This window comes from Anolis carolinensis, chromosome 2 (assembly GCF_035594765.1).
Source record: "Anolis carolinensis isolate JA03-04 chromosome 2, rAnoCar3.1.pri, whole genome shotgun sequence".
In the NCBI taxonomy this organism is placed as follows: Eukaryota; Metazoa; Chordata; class Lepidosauria; order Squamata; family Dactyloidae; genus Anolis; species Anolis carolinensis.
This window is the reverse complement of record NC_085842.1, coordinates 229,041,871-229,061,826: the sequence shown is the minus strand read 5'-3', so window position 1 is coordinate 229,061,826 and position 19,956 is coordinate 229,041,871. Positions and strand designations below refer to the sequence as shown.

General features: G+C 39.7%; 1 protein-coding gene across 2 annotated transcripts in view; it reads right to left on the bottom strand.

Moving 5' to 3' along the window:
- The window catches only part of plppr1 (phospholipid phosphatase related 1), a 166,410-nt gene that overhangs the window by 95,290 nt on the left and 51,164 nt on the right, over positions 1-19,956 (bottom strand). The gene's annotated exons all lie outside the window — the stretch shown is intronic.

Here is a 19,956-nt window from a genome sequence, read left to right as displayed (position 1 = left end):
TGATGAGCTTAATGGGTTAGCTCTGGTTGGAGGGGATTAATAGGAGGCAACATTCTAGAAATAATTCATGTGAAAAAAAAGGCGTGACTTGCTAGGCTTTTGCAGAGCCACAGTTTCTATTTTATATACAGTGTTCCCTTGCTACTTCGCATTTTACTTATCGCGGATTCACTGTTTCGCAGATTTTTCAATACGGCCCGCCCCACCCTCGCAGGAACAAAAGGGCCCTGTTTGAGGCACACGGCTCGGCCCAGCCTGTCCTCCTTAGCCTCTCACAAGCGGCGCCAGTAGGCCCTGCCTGCGCCTCATCGCCTCAGGAACATGAAGGAATAAAGTACAGTACATTAAAAGAGGGAGGGAGGGAGGGAGGGAGGCTATATTTATTAAAATAAATAAAGTGCCGCTACTTCACTGATTTTCGTGGGTGGTCCTAGAACCTAACCCCTGCAATAAGTGAGGGAACACTGTATTTTTATACATTTCATATTTTGGGGTGCACGATTTCTCAATATCAGGTCATACATAGTCACCACCCTTTACTACAGGACTCATAGGGAAAATCAACTCCTACCAATGCAAGATGGTTTTATTTATTTATACCCCATCTTTTCCCCATTAATGGTATTCAAGGCAGCTAATAAACCATACAAATTAAAAACTATGCATATAAGAGTTATTTTAAAAGTGATTAAAATATTTATAAAGTGAAAACCTTAAAAACATAATCATTTAAAGGCTATATGCAAAATTTACAAATGGCATCATACAGTATAGAATCCACACCTCTATCAGTTTCTAAAAGTCTGACAGAGCGAGATCAAGGACAGAGCGATCTTGCCCTCTTTTGGAGGGGGGGGGGGTTAAAATTGGGGATAACTATTTGGAAGGCATTGTTCCTAACTCTCACAAAACAAATCTAAGAAGGTGGTAGGATAGAGAGAAGGGCATTTCCTGATGATTTTACCATTCTAATGGGTAACTTTGACCCATACTGTATCGGGCTTTACAGCTCAAAACCAGCACTATTTTGTTTTCTCCAGTGTAATTCCCATGCTTTCTACCACAACATTTTGAGAACCGCTGTTTGGCAAGAATGCCTGGAGTTCTTTTAGAGAACTCTCTAGGCCTACATACCCTGCTGATCTATAGTTCCCAAGAGGCATAAGAAAGGTGGTTAAATGAGTTTAAGTCTATTCTCCAGGTGGGTCTGTAATTGGATTACAGAGACTACATATTAGCCTGTTGCAAAAATTAATGACTTGCTAATAGTTCAGATTGCTCGGCTGATGTTTCATCAGTGGAATCAATGACAAATATACTTTTGATAGCTGAAAATCTTTCTTCAGCTTGTAATGGGAGGATGGGAAAAGAAACAGCTTACAGCCAATTTGCAGTATGATTTTGGGAACAAAAAAAATCAAACAAAAGGGAGGAGGGTATAGTGAAAACTGTTGGTCTCACAGGGGACCTTTTGCAGGATTAGCAGAAGGTGGTCTGCTGAAGGACCATTTGCCTCCACTATGCACTATTGTCTATGGGCACATAAAGTAAATATTGACACCACAATTCTCCAGTGCTTTTGGATTTAAAGATGCTACACCACACAGAGATACTTCCATAGTCCCTGCTGTTCAGTGAAGCATAAAAAATCCTTTACAAAGCTGATAAGCTTGAGTAAATTATATTTTAGACAGGGTGGAAGAAAGACAAACAACAGAACAAAGTAACAGCTCAAACAAGACTGCTACTACTTGGTGTAAAATTGTGTGGGAATTTGCTAGCAAATGGGGAGCTATATTGCTCCCTCTTGGACCCTGGAGGAATGAATCCCCATTGGCACCACAAAAAGGGTGGTGTGAATTTGTGACATTTTCAGGTATTTTCACACTCCTCTTTCAGACATTTAGCCTTTGGGAGTTTCCATTTTAAAACAAGAAGTAATTAGACTTTTTGTCCCAATCACTTCTTTTTTTAAGACTTAAGGAGGCAGAAGATAGGTTCCCGCATCTGGCAAATAAATAATAAATTACCATTTTCTATTTTAAAGACATGTCAGACCCCCCCCCTTCCTATTTTGGAATGGGAGGATGGAGGTCACTGGGGCCCCTTCTATACTGTCATATAAAATCAGATTATCTGATTTGAGCTGGATTATCTGGCAGTGTAGACTCATACAATCCAGTTCAAAGCAGATAATGTAGGTTATCTGCCTTGATATTCTGGGTTATATAACTGTGTAGAAGGGCCTGTGGTCTCAAGGTGTTGTATTTCATCATGTCTGATTCACGCTAATAGATAGATATTGATATGGCAACATGAAGGTACATATGCATACATACATGGATATAAGATAGGGCCTAAATACCCTAAAGACACCAGGTCTGGATTATATGACAGTGTAGAAAGGGCCTTAAGGTCACAAAACCATTCAGAGAGCACATAGACCCTATGGATCATATTGTTATCTTCCCTAATTTAACCTCTCTTTCTTTTCTGCTAAATTCTCAGTTTGCAAAAGGGTAAATTGTTCAATGCTTCAAGTAATGATAAAACAAGCAATAAGCATGTTCCTTTAAAAGGCCCGTCTATAAATGACTGTTTTCTCTAGGTGGTAGGACTGATGCTGTGATTTCATTTTGGTATGTATGAGTATGTTTAGACTTGCTGGCCGAACAACCAATATTTATATACCTTCTCTATGGGCAGTCCCATGTAGCCACAAGGGCAACAATCTGTGCCACGTATTTTCAACAAGGAACACATTATACTTTGGTTACTTTTAAATCTGAACAGTACAACAAAATTCAAAATCCACAAACAAATTATAGCCACATTGACCAATCAAAATGCACAAAATACATCATACAAGCCTTCATACAAACAATATTTTAAAGAATACAAGAGAAGAAAAGTGATGGTGTTGGAGTCACAGTCCTACATTTTGTATCAGATGTGATTTCTGTTGTAGGTCAACTGTTCTGCAGTGATTCCAATATATTCAGAGGCCTCTCCACTTATTGGCATGTCAGGACTGAGACAAAGGACAGTAATTTTTAAACTCTATAATAATTTTTCTTAGAACCCAGGGTGTCTCTGTTCTTTGTAAAAACACAGGCCCCTTTCAAAGGCGGGCACATAAATTACTATCTTTCTCTGGGTGTTTGGACTGATCCACACCACACAAAATGGTATGTGTGGATATGTTTACACTTGCTGGCAGAACAATGGTGAGGATCCCCAAATACCATGTAGGCACAAGAAAATACTGCATTTTTCAAGAAGCTGGTGTACTGCTACATCTGGAAAAAATGTTTAGTACTGCATAAGTAAAACCTAGTAGTTATAGCACAAGGATGTATCTAAGCTGAAGAACAGATGCTGTTTGATGCCACTTTAACTGCCATGGCTGAATGTATGGAATCTTGCAAGCAAACTACAATTCCCATTGCATTGAGCCATGACAGTGAAAGTGGCATTAAACTGCATTAATTCAACAGGGTAGACATACCGCAAATTCAAAAATATTTTTTGTTGAAGACAGGAACCAGAGAACTAAATCCATTCCATAAGGTTAAACATTTTCATTCGGAATATCATTGGCATATTTTGTGTGGGTAGATGTGCCTTCAAATCACCTGTTAATTTTATGGTGGCGCTCTGTTTTTTATAGGAAGTTTATCCATGATGTCAGTTCATAGCTATGTGCCTCCATTTGACATTTCGTAACTCTTGCTGAGTGTGTTTGTAACTAGGAAACTGCAAATTTGCCCCATGGGATCTATATTATCATAAAGATATTAACAAATCTTGCAAAGCTGAGGCAGCACAAAATTCTGTTGCAAAGGGTCACCCATCTTAGCCACTACTGTCTTAAGTGTTTTAAATACTTATAACCCCATTTTGTTTTTAATAAGATAGCTTACTTGGTTTTTAATCATTATCATGATTTAATACTTGTATTTTATTTTAATCTATTGGCAAGAAGGCAGAATACAAAATGCCTAGATAAATATAATCAGCCCTCACTGAGGTTAGGGGTGCAGTAGCCCTGTGAAAGTGCAGAAGGAAATGGAATAAAAACTCACCTTTTATCCCTCTCTAGTAATCTCTATGGCTGCTTTGACCATAGAACATGAATTAAAAAGACCTGGTTTACTACAGAATGCCAACACAGACACCCCAGGAACCAGTTCCAAGCTGTGATGGAGTCCACAAAGATCCCCCTTATTGTGGATCTATTTATTTCACATCTTGGTTGTGAATTAAACTGTATGCATATTACATCTGCAGAAATCTGCACTTTTAAAACCAGAATTTCCAAAGCTATATATCACAAAATGGAAATCATTTCACATGAAGCCCCGGATGAAATGACAGATGCCCAAATGACAAGGTATCTATAATTATCTCTCTCTCTCATCCACAATCTAAAATCCAACCTAAAAAAAGAAGCTTTTAGATGAGTTCCAGCAGAAATACATACAGATCATCTGTTGATAAATACCATTCCAAAGACTTAAGTGAAGAAGTGAACTATCTGAAAACAAGTAGCTTCCTTAACCTTGAAGGCATTACTTGGGAACTATGGGACCTCATGAACATCTCATGCTTATTTCAAAATGCTTGGGTGGTTCTTCATCTTTTTTGTCCTCCCCCAATGACTTTAGCTGCAGAAGAGAGGTCATTTGGTGCTCTTGCTCATGTTAAAAATAATCTCAGTTCAACTACATGTCAAGAACACTTCACCGATTTAGAAATGCTGGCCGCTGAGTGAAAATTTGCAGGATTTTTGTATGAAGTAGTAGTTCAGGACAGGAGGCACACACAGCCGCCCCAATAGTATGATTGTACTCTATTCTGGGTACAATCATCATGTGTGCATTTTATTAAACGGTGAAAGGCAGATTACGTAAAATATTTGATGAAGCTAATCAATACATATTTAAAAAAGAAACACATTGACAGAGAACATGGAAAGTTTGTAATTTTTCTCATCCTTAGTGAGAAAGGGCATCTTAACGCATCTTGAGACTTTATGAAAATTTTTGTTCATTTTGTAAATCATGCATTTTTACAGGTCATCTCCTTTTTTAAAAGAGAAATGTTCATTTGCACAAAAGGAAACATACTGCTTTCTACAAAATGCAGTGGGTTTGCAGAAAAAAATGTGTTGTGATCGAGCACAATGCAATGGTTTGCAAATGTAATGTGAGGTTGATGATGGAGTTATATTTCTCAATCAGCCTGCTCTAATGGGATGATTCAAGAAAGATGTGGGCGAAACGTCAGGAGAGAATACTTCTAGAACATGGCCATACAGCCCAGAAAACATACAACAACCCTATGATTCAAGAAAGGTTCAATTGTCAGTCTGTTTAGCTTGTAAATGTGGAACTGGAGATGGGTTATCATTTTGTCCTTGGTTTCAGATGGCAAAGTAACTCCACCTGGATCCAGATTAACCCTTCTTATAGATTACAAAAATCCAGATGAGATATGTCAGTAAGTATCTCACCAATTAGACAATCAGAAAGAATGAATGTAAGATGATAAAGACAAGGGTCTCACCGAGGAATAATAAATCATGGAACTTCTCAAAATGATAGGGGCTTTTTTTTAAAATGGAATATTTTGGGGACATGGTTGTGTAAATCCATTATATTGACAACTTTATACTGTGAGAAACAACAGTGTGAAAGGAATGTAAAGGAGCCAGCATGATTTGTTGGTTTTTCCTTTCCAATACAAATTTTATCAAGAAAAACCCCTGCTTTGTTCAGAGTGCTACATTCAGCTCTTATTCTGTAATCCTGTCTAAACTAAGCAAGATTAGCCCTGGTTAGTGCTTGGATGGGAGGCTGCCAATTTTGTAATATTAAAGAGTGTTTAGACAATACAGCAGGAATTGGGAAGATTTTTTCTTACTCTTGTCACCCACACACATCCATAGGGCCCAAATACCCCAAAGGCACCAGTAGATCCTGGTGGGATCTGATCTTAGAACCAAAGCAAGTATGAGCCTGGCAAACCTTTGAATACAATCATTCCTCCACCTCCAGATCACCTTACAGTAACCAAAAGGATCACATTGCTCTTTTGAAAAATTATGTATGCTTCATTGGGCTATCTGACCACACATTGATTAAAGCCCAGAAGAAGATGGCATGATGGAATGTCTCCTGGAGGGTTGTGTCACTCTAGGACAGGGGTCCTCAAACTTTTGAAGCAGAGGGCCGGTCCACAATCCTTCAGACTGTTGAGGGGCCGAATTATCACTTGAAAACAAATAACGAACAAATTCCTATGCACACTGCACATGTCTTATTTTTGTAGTGCAAAACAGCAACAACAACAATGAAAGAACAATACAATATTTTAAAATGAAAACAATTTTAACCAACATAAACCTAATAGGATTTCAATGGAAAATGTGGGCCTGTTTCTGGCCAATGAGATAGTCAAGTTAATTAGGATTGTTGTTGTTGTTGTTGTGTGCCTTCAAGTCATGTCAGACTTTGGCTGAGCCTAAGTCTAAAATTAATTATTTATTTCTTACATTTATATCCCACCCTTCTCACCCCGAAGGGGACTCAGAGCAGCTGTATGTACATACAATATATTATATTATTAGCATAGCACAATATTAGCATTATATATTACTATATTGAACTACACCACTATAGTGTAATATTATATGTAATATATAACATATAATTAATATTATTATATGGTATTATTATTAGTATTATATTGTGTAACATAATATTAGTATCAATACTATATGTATATACAATATATTATATTATTAAAACTGATATAAAAATATTATATTATAAAACTGAGGGTGGGGGCCAGGTAAATGACCTTGGAGGGCCGCATCCGGCCCCCGGGCCTTAGTTTGGGGACCCCTGCTCTAGGAGGTTCTACCAGTTGGGGAAGCTGCAAGAAATAGCCAGAACCTGGAAGTAACAAGTTAGAAGTCACATTGTTAACCCTCTTGTTACTTTTAGTGATAACCAGGGTGTGACAAGGTCATATTTTAAGAACCAAAATGCTTTATTGATATAATCAGTAGCTATATTCAGAAATTATGTCTAAGAGCATTTAATGTTCAAATATTTGACAATATGCCATATTGAAGATTGAACAGGCTTGTTTTCTATTGCTGTAGAAACTGGGACATTGATTCAAACTGCAGGAAAATATATTCTATTTGAATATTGAGAAGAATCTCCTAATGGTAAGAGCTGTTTGATAGTTGAGTTCACTGCTCTGGTCTATGGTGGAATCTTCTTTAAACAGATGCTGGATGGCCATTTGTTGGGAGTGCTTTGACTGTGCTTTCTTGCCTGGCAGGGGGTTGGGCTAGATGACCCTTGTGGTATCTTCCAACTTTATGATTCCATGAGGCATTTTGCCAGGAAGTTTAAGGAAGTTTTTCTCCTATAAGGCTAAGTAATCTTTCCATGAAGAGATTAGAGAATTTTGGGAGGCCAGCTTTGAGATTTAATAGTTGGACCTGAATAGCTATCTTAACAGCAAGCCGTTTGCAGCGTTGAAGCATCTGTTCCTCTTAACCCTGAATGAAGTGCTCAGCAGTAAACAATGTGTGTTTATCCATCTGTCTGTCATATTCTGTGACCTACAGTCAATCAGTCAGTCATTAGTTTCCCATGATCCCATATTGCTTTCAAGAAGCACTGCTGGTAGCCTGGTGACCCATGAATGAGGAGAGCTTATACCCATCTGCTCCTCCATTTGAAAAAATATGGATTTGACTCCCAGCTCTGAACTGTTTCATCATCAATTCCACTGTGGTGTAGTTTCCACTCAAGACCCTAGTGGTTAATCCAAATGCGGTCTTAATCCTATAAGCACCACAAAGAACTGTCCTCTTTCTAGACACAGAAAACTCAGAAAACACAATGCTCACTCTATATTCATCTTCCCATTTAGATCATGTTAGGCACACCCGAAGACAGGAATACTGATTACTCCATCTCTTTTTCAGATGCTCTGACATCTATTGGCATTCCAGTGCTGTTGTATTCTTGTTACTTACACCAAGACAAATGAGCAATCTGGGGAAAGCAGAGTGGCTTTGGAATTACACTGACATTGACAGACACAAGAGCCTTGCTCTGTTTGACTCTTTCTCATTACACCTGCAATGTAAAGCACCTTTTCAAAAGAGTGCACATTATTCTGAACAGAGTAGGACTTTTTTTATTCTAACACATTTAATTGTGGAACGGAATCTAAAGTTTTAAACTACTTTTGGATCGTACAGCTGCCATCTCTACAGTATAAAGTATGGGATCCATATAGTTAGAAATGGAGGGCAAATATTAAGTAATATCGGTGCATAATTTAATTGTTTTACTAAGAAGGTAATATTCCACTTATTCTGAGTCACACTGTAGATTTCTGGAAAGCATGCCCAAAATTTGTTTTGCTTTTCAGAATTTTCTTCACTTCAGAAAACTTTCTCTCTGGATCAGACCAAGGATATGGGTGGTGTCCTATGCTCCAACCAGCAAGTGTCCAAGGAATAAGGTGGTTAAAATTCTAGAGCTGTCAAGGAATTAATTAAGTACAGGTCAACCACAGGTTATCCAACAAGACAAAGGACGAAACAGGAGAGTGGACCTCAGGTGGTCCATGAGCTGTTATGGCAAGTCAGCAGTCCACATACAAGAAGCTGGCAAGGGGTAAATGGAGTTGTCAAAGCTTAGCCAGTCCAAGGTCAGGAAAACAAATGCTGAAAAAAATGGTTGTGAGCAAGCACGACACTGGGAAGCTGCTGGGAGATTTATGAGCAGCTGTCTAATTAAGTAGCATTTCGTATTTAAAACTGCTGAGATCAATGTAATCCCACTCTATCTCTTTAGATGGTGGCATGTATTCAGCATCTGCCACCTTCTACTGGGGAACAGAGCTGCTCACTGTTTCAGTCTCTAGCTTCTCAGACTCAGAGAGATCACAGAATCATAGAACTGGAAGAGACCATAAGAGCTATCCAGTCCAATCCCATTTTACCATGCTGGAACATACAATCAAAGCACTCCTGGCAGATAGTCATCCAGCATCTGCTTAAAAATCTCCACAGAAAGAGATTCTACCACATACTGAGGCAGCGTATTCCTCTTTGAAACTGCTCTTACCATCAAGACGTTCTTCATAATGTTTGGGTTGAACCACTATCATCAGGAGATATATATTCCTGGACATCTGACTCTTTCATATCTAAACTGTCTGACTCTAGAGGGGAATTATTACAGGTGGTACTGTGTGAATCTAGAAGGGAACTAGAATCTCCAAGTTTACTTGCTTAAGGCTGCAGCCAAAGAACGGCCAAATCAAGGAACTGTGCCACTGAGCAGGCAACGACTTAGATTAAGGGTTAAAAGACACGATCATCAAGTTTTCAGATGACACCAAACTGGGAGGGATAGCTAACACTCCAGAAGACAGGAGCAGAATTCAAAACAATCTTGACAGATTAGAGATATGGGCTGAAACTAACAAAATGAAGTTCAACTGGGACAAATGCAAGATACTTCACTTCGGCAGAAAAAATGAAATGCAAAGATACAGAATGGGGGATGCCTGGCTCGACAGCACGACGTGTGAAAAAGACCTTGGAGTCCTTGTGGACAACAAGTTAAACATGAGCCAACAATGTGATGTGGTGGCGAAAAAAGCCAACTGGATTTTGGCCTACATAAATAGGGGTATAGCGTCTAGATCCAGGGAAGTCATGCTCACCCTCTATTCTGCCTTGGTCAGACCACACCTGGAATATTGTGTCCAATTCTGGGCACTGCAGTTGAAGGGAGATGTTGACAAGCTGGAAAGCGTCCAGAGGAGGGCGACTAAAATGATCAAGGGTCTGGAGAACAAGCCCTATGAGGAGTGGCTTAAAGAGCTGGGCATGTTTAGCCTGCAGAAGAGAAGGCTGAGAGGAGACATGATAGCCATGTACAAATACATGAGGGGAAGTCATAGGGAGGAGGGAGCAAGCTTGTTTGCTGCTGCCCTGTAGACAAGGACGAGGAACAATAGCTTCAAACTACAGGAAAGGAGATTCCTCCTGAACATTAGGAAGAACTTCCTCACTGTGAGAGCTGTTCGGCAGTGGAACTTTCTGCCCCGGAGTGTGGTGGAGGCTCCTTCTTTGGAGGCTTTTAAGCAGAGGCTGGATGGCCATCTGTCGGGGGTGCTTTGAATGAGATTTTCCTGCTTCTTGCAGGGGGTTGGACTGGATGGCCCGTGAGGTCTCTTCCAACTCTACGATTCTATGATTCTATGATTCAAGGGCATTGACCATCCAGCTTCTCTGATATTGCCATCTATGGGACTATCATGTTCATCAGGTGTCTGAAATTTCAGCATTTTAGCCTCCTTCTCAATGTTTAAAAAATGGCACACAAACACTTGAGCCTTGAAAAATCAGAAAAAGTGCCCGATGTGCTAATTATGTCAATTACCTCTGATAAGATCTTAAAAAACCCTTCCTTCTAGACATTTTGTTTGAAATAAAATTTCATACTCCTTATGAAATATCTGCACTACAGCCTGCAATGAACAGTTAAAAGTGTATATTTTTGAGTGAGTGAGAAAATGATCCATAATCAACCTATTCCCTTTCCATTTGTTAGTCTAAAATAACACAGAGAATAATGTGTCCTATCAGCCACAGCAAGATTGCAAAACAATTCAGTCTCAAGGCATGAAGAGGAAGTGAAGAAAATTTCTGCACTTAGACTTAAAAATAACTGCTGTTAAGAATACCAATCACAAAAATAAGTGCCTTTTGTAATATTTGATACATAAAGTACACCACAAGTAGTAGCACGAAAAGAACATTGCATTCTCAGGCAGTAGTTGTATAGGCTCATGGATGATTGGTAAAAAAAAATCCAAAGCCAACAATGACTTTGGAAATTCAATGATGCCAAACCACTGTGAGCTCAATAAAGAATGCATTAAGCAGTTGTTTCCAATCTTATTGCAGTAATGGGTGTATCGTGGGTCCTTAATATCTGCTTAGTTTGGTTCCAGAACCTGCTGTGAATACCTAAATCTTGAGATGCTCAAGTTCCATTACATTGGCCAACACACATTTTGGAACCTCAAATGTTAGCCCTCATTCTGGGTATATTTGATCGGCTTCTGGCATAACTTTACTGTCAGAATGTCAGCACAGAAGCAGAATGGCCTCACTGCACAATGTAGGTGATGGGAATGTTACAGAATTGGTGGTTATCGATGTGTTTTTCCCATCAATGGTAATAATCATGGGGATGATATCAACACTGGGGTGTCCATGGTATCATAAAATAGTGACCTCCACCAATGTTGATGGTCCTGCTTTATTGTTGGTTTGCCTCCCTTGTGTGATAAAGTCTTGAGGCAGCTCTACTGACGCTATCATGTGTAACTCCTGAGAGTTCCTTGTAACCTAGCAACAGTGAGTAGAATCTACAATGGGTTTAACCTAAAACAGAGATTATTATTTACAAATAAGGATGCACTGAGCAATCTCCATAATAAGTTAAGATGATGATTGCAGGGCTGTTTCTATATTGTTATTGGAGGGCTTAGGATAGAAGGGTCCCTGGGAAATTAAACATTCAATTGAAAACTCAAGGGCAGGCAAAACAATTTGTTTTTATGTAGTCAATATTACCACATCCTTTCAAAACAATTGAGGAAATAGGAGGAAAATGATTCCCCCCCCCCCCAAACATGCATTTATTTCTCTGAAATTCAGTGGGTCATTTGGAAAGCTCCAACTATGGTGTGAATAAAAGCAGAGAAGATCAAAGGACTATACAGTATTCTGATTTCACTTTGATCACAAATACTGGAAGAATATACACTTGAGAGAAATTTTTCTGTGCTTCCATACTGATTACTGAACCAAAGCTGCCTCAGTCATGAACCATTTCTGGAAAATATTAATGGTTTCCTCAGCAGTTATGAGTATAGACATTACGGAAGCAGGATGTTTTTTAAACCCTCAGATCCACCAGTTTAACCAAGCAATAAGTTTGAGGATACAAAAGAACATTATTTTTTCAGGTGCAGGCATCATGTGTGATATTGGATGCCACTTAACAAACATTAACCTCCCCTAGCTTTGAAGAGGCTGTTTTCTCAACTAGAATGTATTGAAACAATGTTATGAGTGGGTTGTTGAATGTTTTCTGGGCTGTATGGCCATGTTCCAGAAGTATTCTCTCCTAATGTTACAGGTAGCTGTTTGCAACTACAGTAGAATCTCCCTTATCCAACCTTTGCTTATCCAACGTTCTGTATTATCCAACGCAGTCTGCCTTCAGTCTGCCTCCTGTCTGGATCCACAGCTGTTTCTCTAGGCAGCAACGCGTAGTGGGCCAACATGCCCAACAGCAACAACATAAGTGCCGCCACGCTCCCAAACAAGTGGCAGACTTACTGTAAAATAATATTTTGTGCTTAATTTGTAAAACCATAACGTACTTTGACGTTTAATAGATTTTCCTTATCCCTCCTTATTATCCAACATTTTCACTTATCCAACATTCTGCCGGGCCGTTTATGTTGGCTAAGCGAGACTCTACTGTATATGCTTCAAAGTTCCAGTTAAACCATGCGGAAGGACTCAGTTTATGTTCATAGAGTGCCTGGTTCTATAAAGCCATACACTATAAATCGATGAGAATTAGTTGGCAGGATTACACAGAACATGAACAGAAATGAACATAAGAATCACTCTTATGTAGACTGCATGGATTAGAACTTCACACATATTTCTAAGTATATAATGATCTGCTCTAACCTCAAGAAGATATTGTCAAACTAAAAAAGGTTTAATAATTAAAAAGTACTATATACACTCAGGTGTTCATTTTAAAAAATGGATAAAATTGATCCCCAAAACCTGGGTCAACCTATACCCAGGTTAGTGTTAAAATACAGACCCAGCAAGAAGCCTCCACCATTTATTTCCTCTTGGAAGAAGAAAGGCAGCCCTCCCTCCTTTCTCACATTTGAGTTCAACAGTGATTAACACCAACTTGGGAGACCCTGAAAAAATGAGGTGTTCCCACCATTTTGGATGTCTGAGGTGGACTGAAGTGGAGTGGCAGAAACATAAGCCTCTCTGCTGAGAGACTGTATTGACTATTTTAATAGAGGCAGACAGTAATTGAGTTAAGTGGGTGCAAACCAATTTTACACTTTGAACTCAGTTTGCAGCAGCAGAACTAAGCTATGGACAAAGTGAGGGAAAGGAAGGAAGAGGAGAGAGAAATTGGGTTTTTAAAAATCACTTGGAAAAAAATGGGATTATTGGATTAATTGGGAGTATCCCTACCAAATTGTATGTGACTATTAAAAGTGGGTGTTCAAAATTGCAGGTAACTAGATTGACATTTCTACTATATCCAAAATAAGAAAAAAGAGCACCCACAATGGTCATGCCAGTTCACAGATGAAATCAATTATTCCATCACAAAGGGTGGAGTTACATACTACCTCAGTAAACCTCATCCTGATTAAATTCTTACTGTGCTAACATGAAATCACTGAATAATAACATTAGTATCATCCATGCCATCGTATTCCATACACCGTTGTGAAAGCTAGACAATGATAGAAAGAAAATCTATTCATTTGAAATAAGATGCTTGAATAAAGTTCTATGGATACTATGGATCACTAAAGAACAAATAAATGAGTCCTAGAAGAAATCAAGCCTGAACTCTTATTAGAATCCAATAAACGCAAAGGAGACTGTTGGACTTTGGACATATTATAAGAAAACATAATTATCTTGAAATGAGAGTAACACTTGTTAAGGTAGAAGACAGTAGGAAAAGATCATATTCCAGGTGGCTAGACACAATCAGGAATGTAAGTAAAGGTAAAGGTTTTTCCCTGACATTAAGTCTAGTCGTGTCCAACTCTGGGGTTTGGTGCTTATCTCCATTTCTAAACCGAAGAGCCGGCATTGTCTGGAGACGCCTCCAAGGTCATGTGGCCTGCATCACTGCATGGAGTGCCATTACCTTCCTGCCAAAGCAATACCTATTGATCTACTCTCATTTGCATGTTTTCAAATGGCTAGGTTGGCAGAAGCTGGGGCTAACACGGGAGCTCACCCCGCTCCCCAGATTCGAACTGCCAGCCTTTCAGTCAGCAAGTTCAGCAGCTCAGCAGTTTAACCTGCTGTGCCACCAGGGATGAAATAGCCCTAAATTTGCAAAACTTGAGCTGGCCTGTTGAGAATAGGATGACTTGGAGACGTCTCATTCATGGGTCATCATATATTGACTCGAAGTCAGTTAAAAACAACAAAATACTGAAGTGAGAGCAAAGCTCCTTCCAGTTCTAATAGATAGGACAGAGGTTTGTTAATATTTATGCAGCTAGTGAACCTCTCCTGCAAATGATCTTCAAACAATTCTCCCCACTTCTACTATCAGTTGCTGATAGTTGCTGAGATCTCTCAGAGAATAATATGGCTTAAAACTGCCTGGGAGGTTTTTCCTGATGGGGGAAGGATTGAGCAAATGTTTCTTGATTACTAACACCCCCTTCCTGAAAATATTTCTCTGCATAAAGGTTACCAGTTAGAAAAGAATGCCACATATTAGAAGTTAGCAAAGATGAGTAAACTGGGGGTTAGTCAATACTACATAACATTTCTTCTCAGCATAAACCATCCACCTTTCAATTGGAAGATAATGCTCCCAGAAAAAGTAGGCTAGATACTTTTAGCTACAGGACTGGGACGGACAAAACCAGTGAAGTGGAAATCAGAGATAAGCTTCCTCTTTTTTCTGTGAGACCTTGGGGGAAAGCCCTTCCTCCAGTCTGCAGCTATTTTCAAAGTCAAACAAAAAGGAAAATGTCATTCCTCACTTTTCACTAGACACATTTAGATTTCAAAACTGACAAGTACTGATGGGAAAGAGCAGCATATAGTTCTGGGGTTTTCACTAGAAGTCTAATTTATGCTATCAAAATTCACTATCGGTATGTGATGAGGCTGATCAGAGATAACATCTTTTCAATACCAACCCTCTGGAGATGTGTGCCTTCCTGCCTATCAACACAACAACTGCATCAGGGTAGCATTCTAGATTACTCTTGGGTGGCTCATTTTCCATTTTTTCCTTGGTGGGGGGCTTTCCAAAAGCTGCTATGTAGTTGCTATTGTTTTGGAAAACTGTTTTGGAAACTCCCAAAAAATATTCTGCTTTTTGTAAGAACACAAAATCCTGCAATAGTTGATAATTATCCTTTCTCAGTTCGTTTTCATTAGGGTGAATATTTGAACATTGGACTACAACTCTGGACACCAGGGTTCAAATGCCCATGGCCACATAAATCTAATGGGTGATTTTGAGCAAGTTACATTCTCTCAGCCTCAGAGGAAAGCAATGTCAACCCCACTCCACTGTACAAATTTGCCACCTTAGGGTCACCATAAATCAGAAACAACTTAAAGCCCACAACAGTATGACTTGCTTAAGGGCTTTCTTCCTTCTCCCCTTTCTTTCCTCTTTGCTGCATTGAGTGAATAGGAACTACACAAACGAAAAACTGACTTAATGGAGAACCAAAAAACATTTATATGGATTTCTATCATGCTAAACAATTATTCCGAAAAAACAACAACATTGCATTTAGACATTACACATCAAGGACGCTCTTTATCATTCTAATGGCTATTCTGCAATCAGCTCAAATAGCTTAAACCAACCTTGCCTATTAGTTGCTGTATTTAAGTGAGACAACCTTGGTTTAAATAGACAGCACCCGGATTACATCGCTTTTAGATTAACTTTTAATGAGAATAAATGCATTGCATTTAAATAATCTAAGAACAAAGAGACACCATCAAAAGTACTTAATTAAGATTGTGTTTAAGGACACTGCAGGATCACAGCTAATACTCTCACTGTCTCACATGATCAAGCCCTTTATAATTCAATTCCCTGACTATAATAAAATGGGGCAAAGTAACCCTTTACTGTTTCATCTGAGTGCCGAGAAAATAAACAAGTTAACTAATTCATAGCTTATGTTCACTTGGGGGAATGGGGTTGGAAATCACTTAAATAAATAAATAAATCATTTCCCCCCCTGAAATATGGAAAAGACCACATGTATGAAACCAAGAGCAAGTCTACACTGGTTGCTACAATGGCAGCACCATGTTGGCATCCTGTCCAGCCAGTCTGAGATCGCATCAGCCCCACTGGATCACTGCCTCACTCTCGGTGTCACTGCTGCTATGTCTTGCTGGTCATAGAGCTTCATCTGAGTTTCCTAACTGTGCCTTCACTCTAGAGTTTCATCTTTTCAACCAGCATACATTGAATCCTTTAAGAGCAGTGTGGTCTGTGCAATTTAAGGTGTGATAATACAGCCTGTGTGCCGTAAACCAGTGGTGCAGATAAAGACTGGGCCTTGGGTTCATTTTTCAACTGCTGTGAGAAGTTCACAACAGAATCACTGCATTAATCCAATGCAAGGGGAAATTAATAACAGTAATTGGGTTCCAATGTGTCTTTGGCCCGGCTGGGCATCTGGATGCTTCACAGATGTGCTGGGGTTTCACTGGGGCAGCCATGGATCAGTTTAACCCAGAATATGTGGGTACATGTAGTTCACGATTTAGTAATCTTATACAGTCCTCCACATCCACACTACAAATTGCTTCAGTTATCAGGCTCACGGGGCCCTTCCACATAGCCATAAAACCCAGAATATCAAGGTAGAAAATCCCACAATATCTGCTTTGAACTGGGTTATCTGAATCCACACTGCCATATATTCCAGTTCAAAGCAGATAATGTGGGATTTTATTCAGCTGTGTTGAAGGGGTCATAGTTAATATTTCACTCCACCTCTCTACTGTCCCTATTCCAAGATTTATGATGGTTTCTAAAAGTTTACTAATCAACCTCTGTACATGGCATTCATTGACCTAGCAATGGTATTTGACACAGTGAGTCAGAGAGCTCTCTGAACCATCCTCCAAAAAATCTGATGCCCTGACAAATTTGTAAACATCCTACGGCTTCTCCATGATGACATGATGGCAACAGTCTTGGACAGCAACGGCTCCCAAAGTGACCCATTTAAGGTGGAATCAGGTGTCAAACAAGGATGTGTTATTGCCCCAACCTTATTTTCCATTTTCATTCCTATGATAGTTCATCTTGTTGATGGGAAGCTTCCCACTGGAGTGGAAATCATCTATCGGACAGATGGCAAGCTATTTAACCTCAGCAGACTGAAAGCCAAAATCAAGGTCTTAATATCATTTGTTATAGAACTCCAATGTGCTGATGATAATGTTGTCTGTGCACATTCAGTAGAAGGCCTACAAGCCACTCTAAAAATCTTTGCAGAAGCATACAAGAAGCTCGACCTCTCATTGAACATTGAGAAAACCAAAGTGCTCTTCCGGCAGGCACCAGCCAATCCCTTTGCAATGCCAGAAACACAACTTCATGGTGTAATGTTAGAAAATGTTGATCATTTCCACTACCTTGGCAGCCACCTCTCTACAAAAGTCAACATTGACACTGAAATACATCGCCTGAGCTCTGCGAGTGCAGCATTCTTCTGAATGAAGCAGAGAGTGTCTGAGGATCGGGACATCTGTAGGAATACCAAGGTGCTTGTTTATAAAGCTTTTGTTCTCCCAACCCTGTTATACGCCTGCAAAACATGGATGGTCTATAGACATCACACTCAACTCCTGGAACAATTCCACCAGCTTTGCCTCCGAAAAATCCTGCAAATCTCTTGGGAAGACAGGTGGACAAATGTCAGCATGCTGGAAGACTCAAAAACCACCAGCATTGAAGCAATGCTCCTACGCCATCAACTCCGCTGGACTGGTCACATTGTCTGAAGGCCTGATCACCATCTCCCAAAGCAGTTACTGTACTCTCAACTCAAGAATGAGAAATATAATGTTGGTGGACAGGAAAAGAGATTTAAAGATGGGCTTAAAGCCAACCTCAAAAACTGTGGCATAGACACTGAGAACTGGGAAGCCCTGGCATTTGAGCACTCTAACTGGAGGTCAGCTGTGACCAGCACCATATTGAAATTCGAAGAGGCACAAATGGGAGGGTGAAAGGGATAAACATGGCAAGAGGAAGGAGCGTCAATCCAACCCTGACCAGGACCTCCTTCCACCTGGAAACAGATGCCCTCACTGTAGAAGAACATGCGGATCAAGAATAACACTCCACAGTCATCTATGTACCCACCGCTAAGACACTACACTTGGAGGGCCATCATACTCGGACAATGAGGGATCTCCTAAGTAAACCTGATTTCTTTAAAAAGAGTGTATGGGATAAGGATGAATACTCTGCAAATTTACGTTAATTTTCTAAACTCAAATTATATCATGACTAGCAAGTATCAAATGAAGTTCATGTCTGGCACCCTGATGATATATTGGAAGCAAACACAATACAATGAGCATCTGTAACCATCCAGTCCACCACCCTAACATGTTTTTAAAAATAATAAGAAAAAATGGCACAGCAAGTGTCAATCTTGGTTGATCTGGCATGGCGATGCTCAACCAGGTGTTGAACCTGATCCTGTCCTCCATTCTCCCATCACATGTTGCTTTCTGTGTGATTGTTTGAGGACTTTGAGGCCCCAGACATGAAGAGAAAATGACCCTAAGACCAAAGTAATGTAGAACTACGCTGAAGGAAAAATATTTTCAACAAGGGATAATTTTAGAGGCTGCAGGGTTATTAAGTTGCCACAAAACTCAAAGAAAAGCAAAGTAAGTCTTTAAAGGGCATTCTGACCTTATCGTGATTAAATGGCACTCTCTGTAAAAAGCAGTAATTATCTGAAATACAAGAGAAAGGTACAACCTAAACACTTGGTGCTCATTTAGCAATTTTCTACTATAGATTAATGAGTACTGTTTAATGACTGGCTAATATCCAATATATTGCTATGATTTGTTATACAGTCACCTCAAAATAGATTCAACCATCCATAGCTTGAAAATACCCTACACACACTCCAAAATCCAAAAAACCAAGCCTTGATTTTGCCATTTTATGTAACAAACACTATTTTATTATACCATTGTATAGTATGGGACTTGAGCGTCCATGGATTTTGGTGTCTACAAGGAGTTCTGAAACCAAATCCCAGTGGATACCAAGGGTCCACTTTATGCAGATGTATTCTATTGCTGGGTAGTTTCAAAAACTACTATGAGTAGTAAAATGTGTATTTTCTTGGGCACCTGGTAGCTCAGTGTGAATGCTGACTTCTGTGTTAAGGCCATTTTGCCAAATAAGCTGCTGAATGCCTTCACCTTTTAATCCTAAATGGGGCATCCTCTGTGGTCCAGTTCTAATTATGCTGCCATGAAAAGCTTGAGCTGAGCATTTCTGCTACTTAAAACACTGTTACCAGCACAAGGAAGTCTGTCTATGATTTTTCTCTGGTCAGTTAAAAATGTTGCTGCGAGGCAAACAGGAACAAGGGTGAGCATAGGCAAAATCTTCAGGGGGCCTACAAACGGGAGAAACTACCTTCCTGGCTACACCATGTGATTTAAAAGAGACCCTGAGGTGCATTCAGGCAAATCTATTAAAATCAGTGGCATTCCCCCCCCCCCCCAAATAATGGATAACTTATTATTTAACATGGGTTGGGAACCTGTGACACTTTTGATGTTTGAACATCAGAGGTCCACTGGGGACTGGGAGTGGTCATGTCACAGCTAGAGACAGCTGTAAAATGTGAGGGGAGGTGGCATTTAGGGCCCCTGCCCAGCAACACTGAACTGTGTTTGACATGGCTGGGCAGTGTAGACACTCTCCCACTGCCCAGGCAGTTAGAGGAATCCTTTTTGGGGTGCCAGATTGAGCCTTCTTAGGCCTCTTCCACACAGAT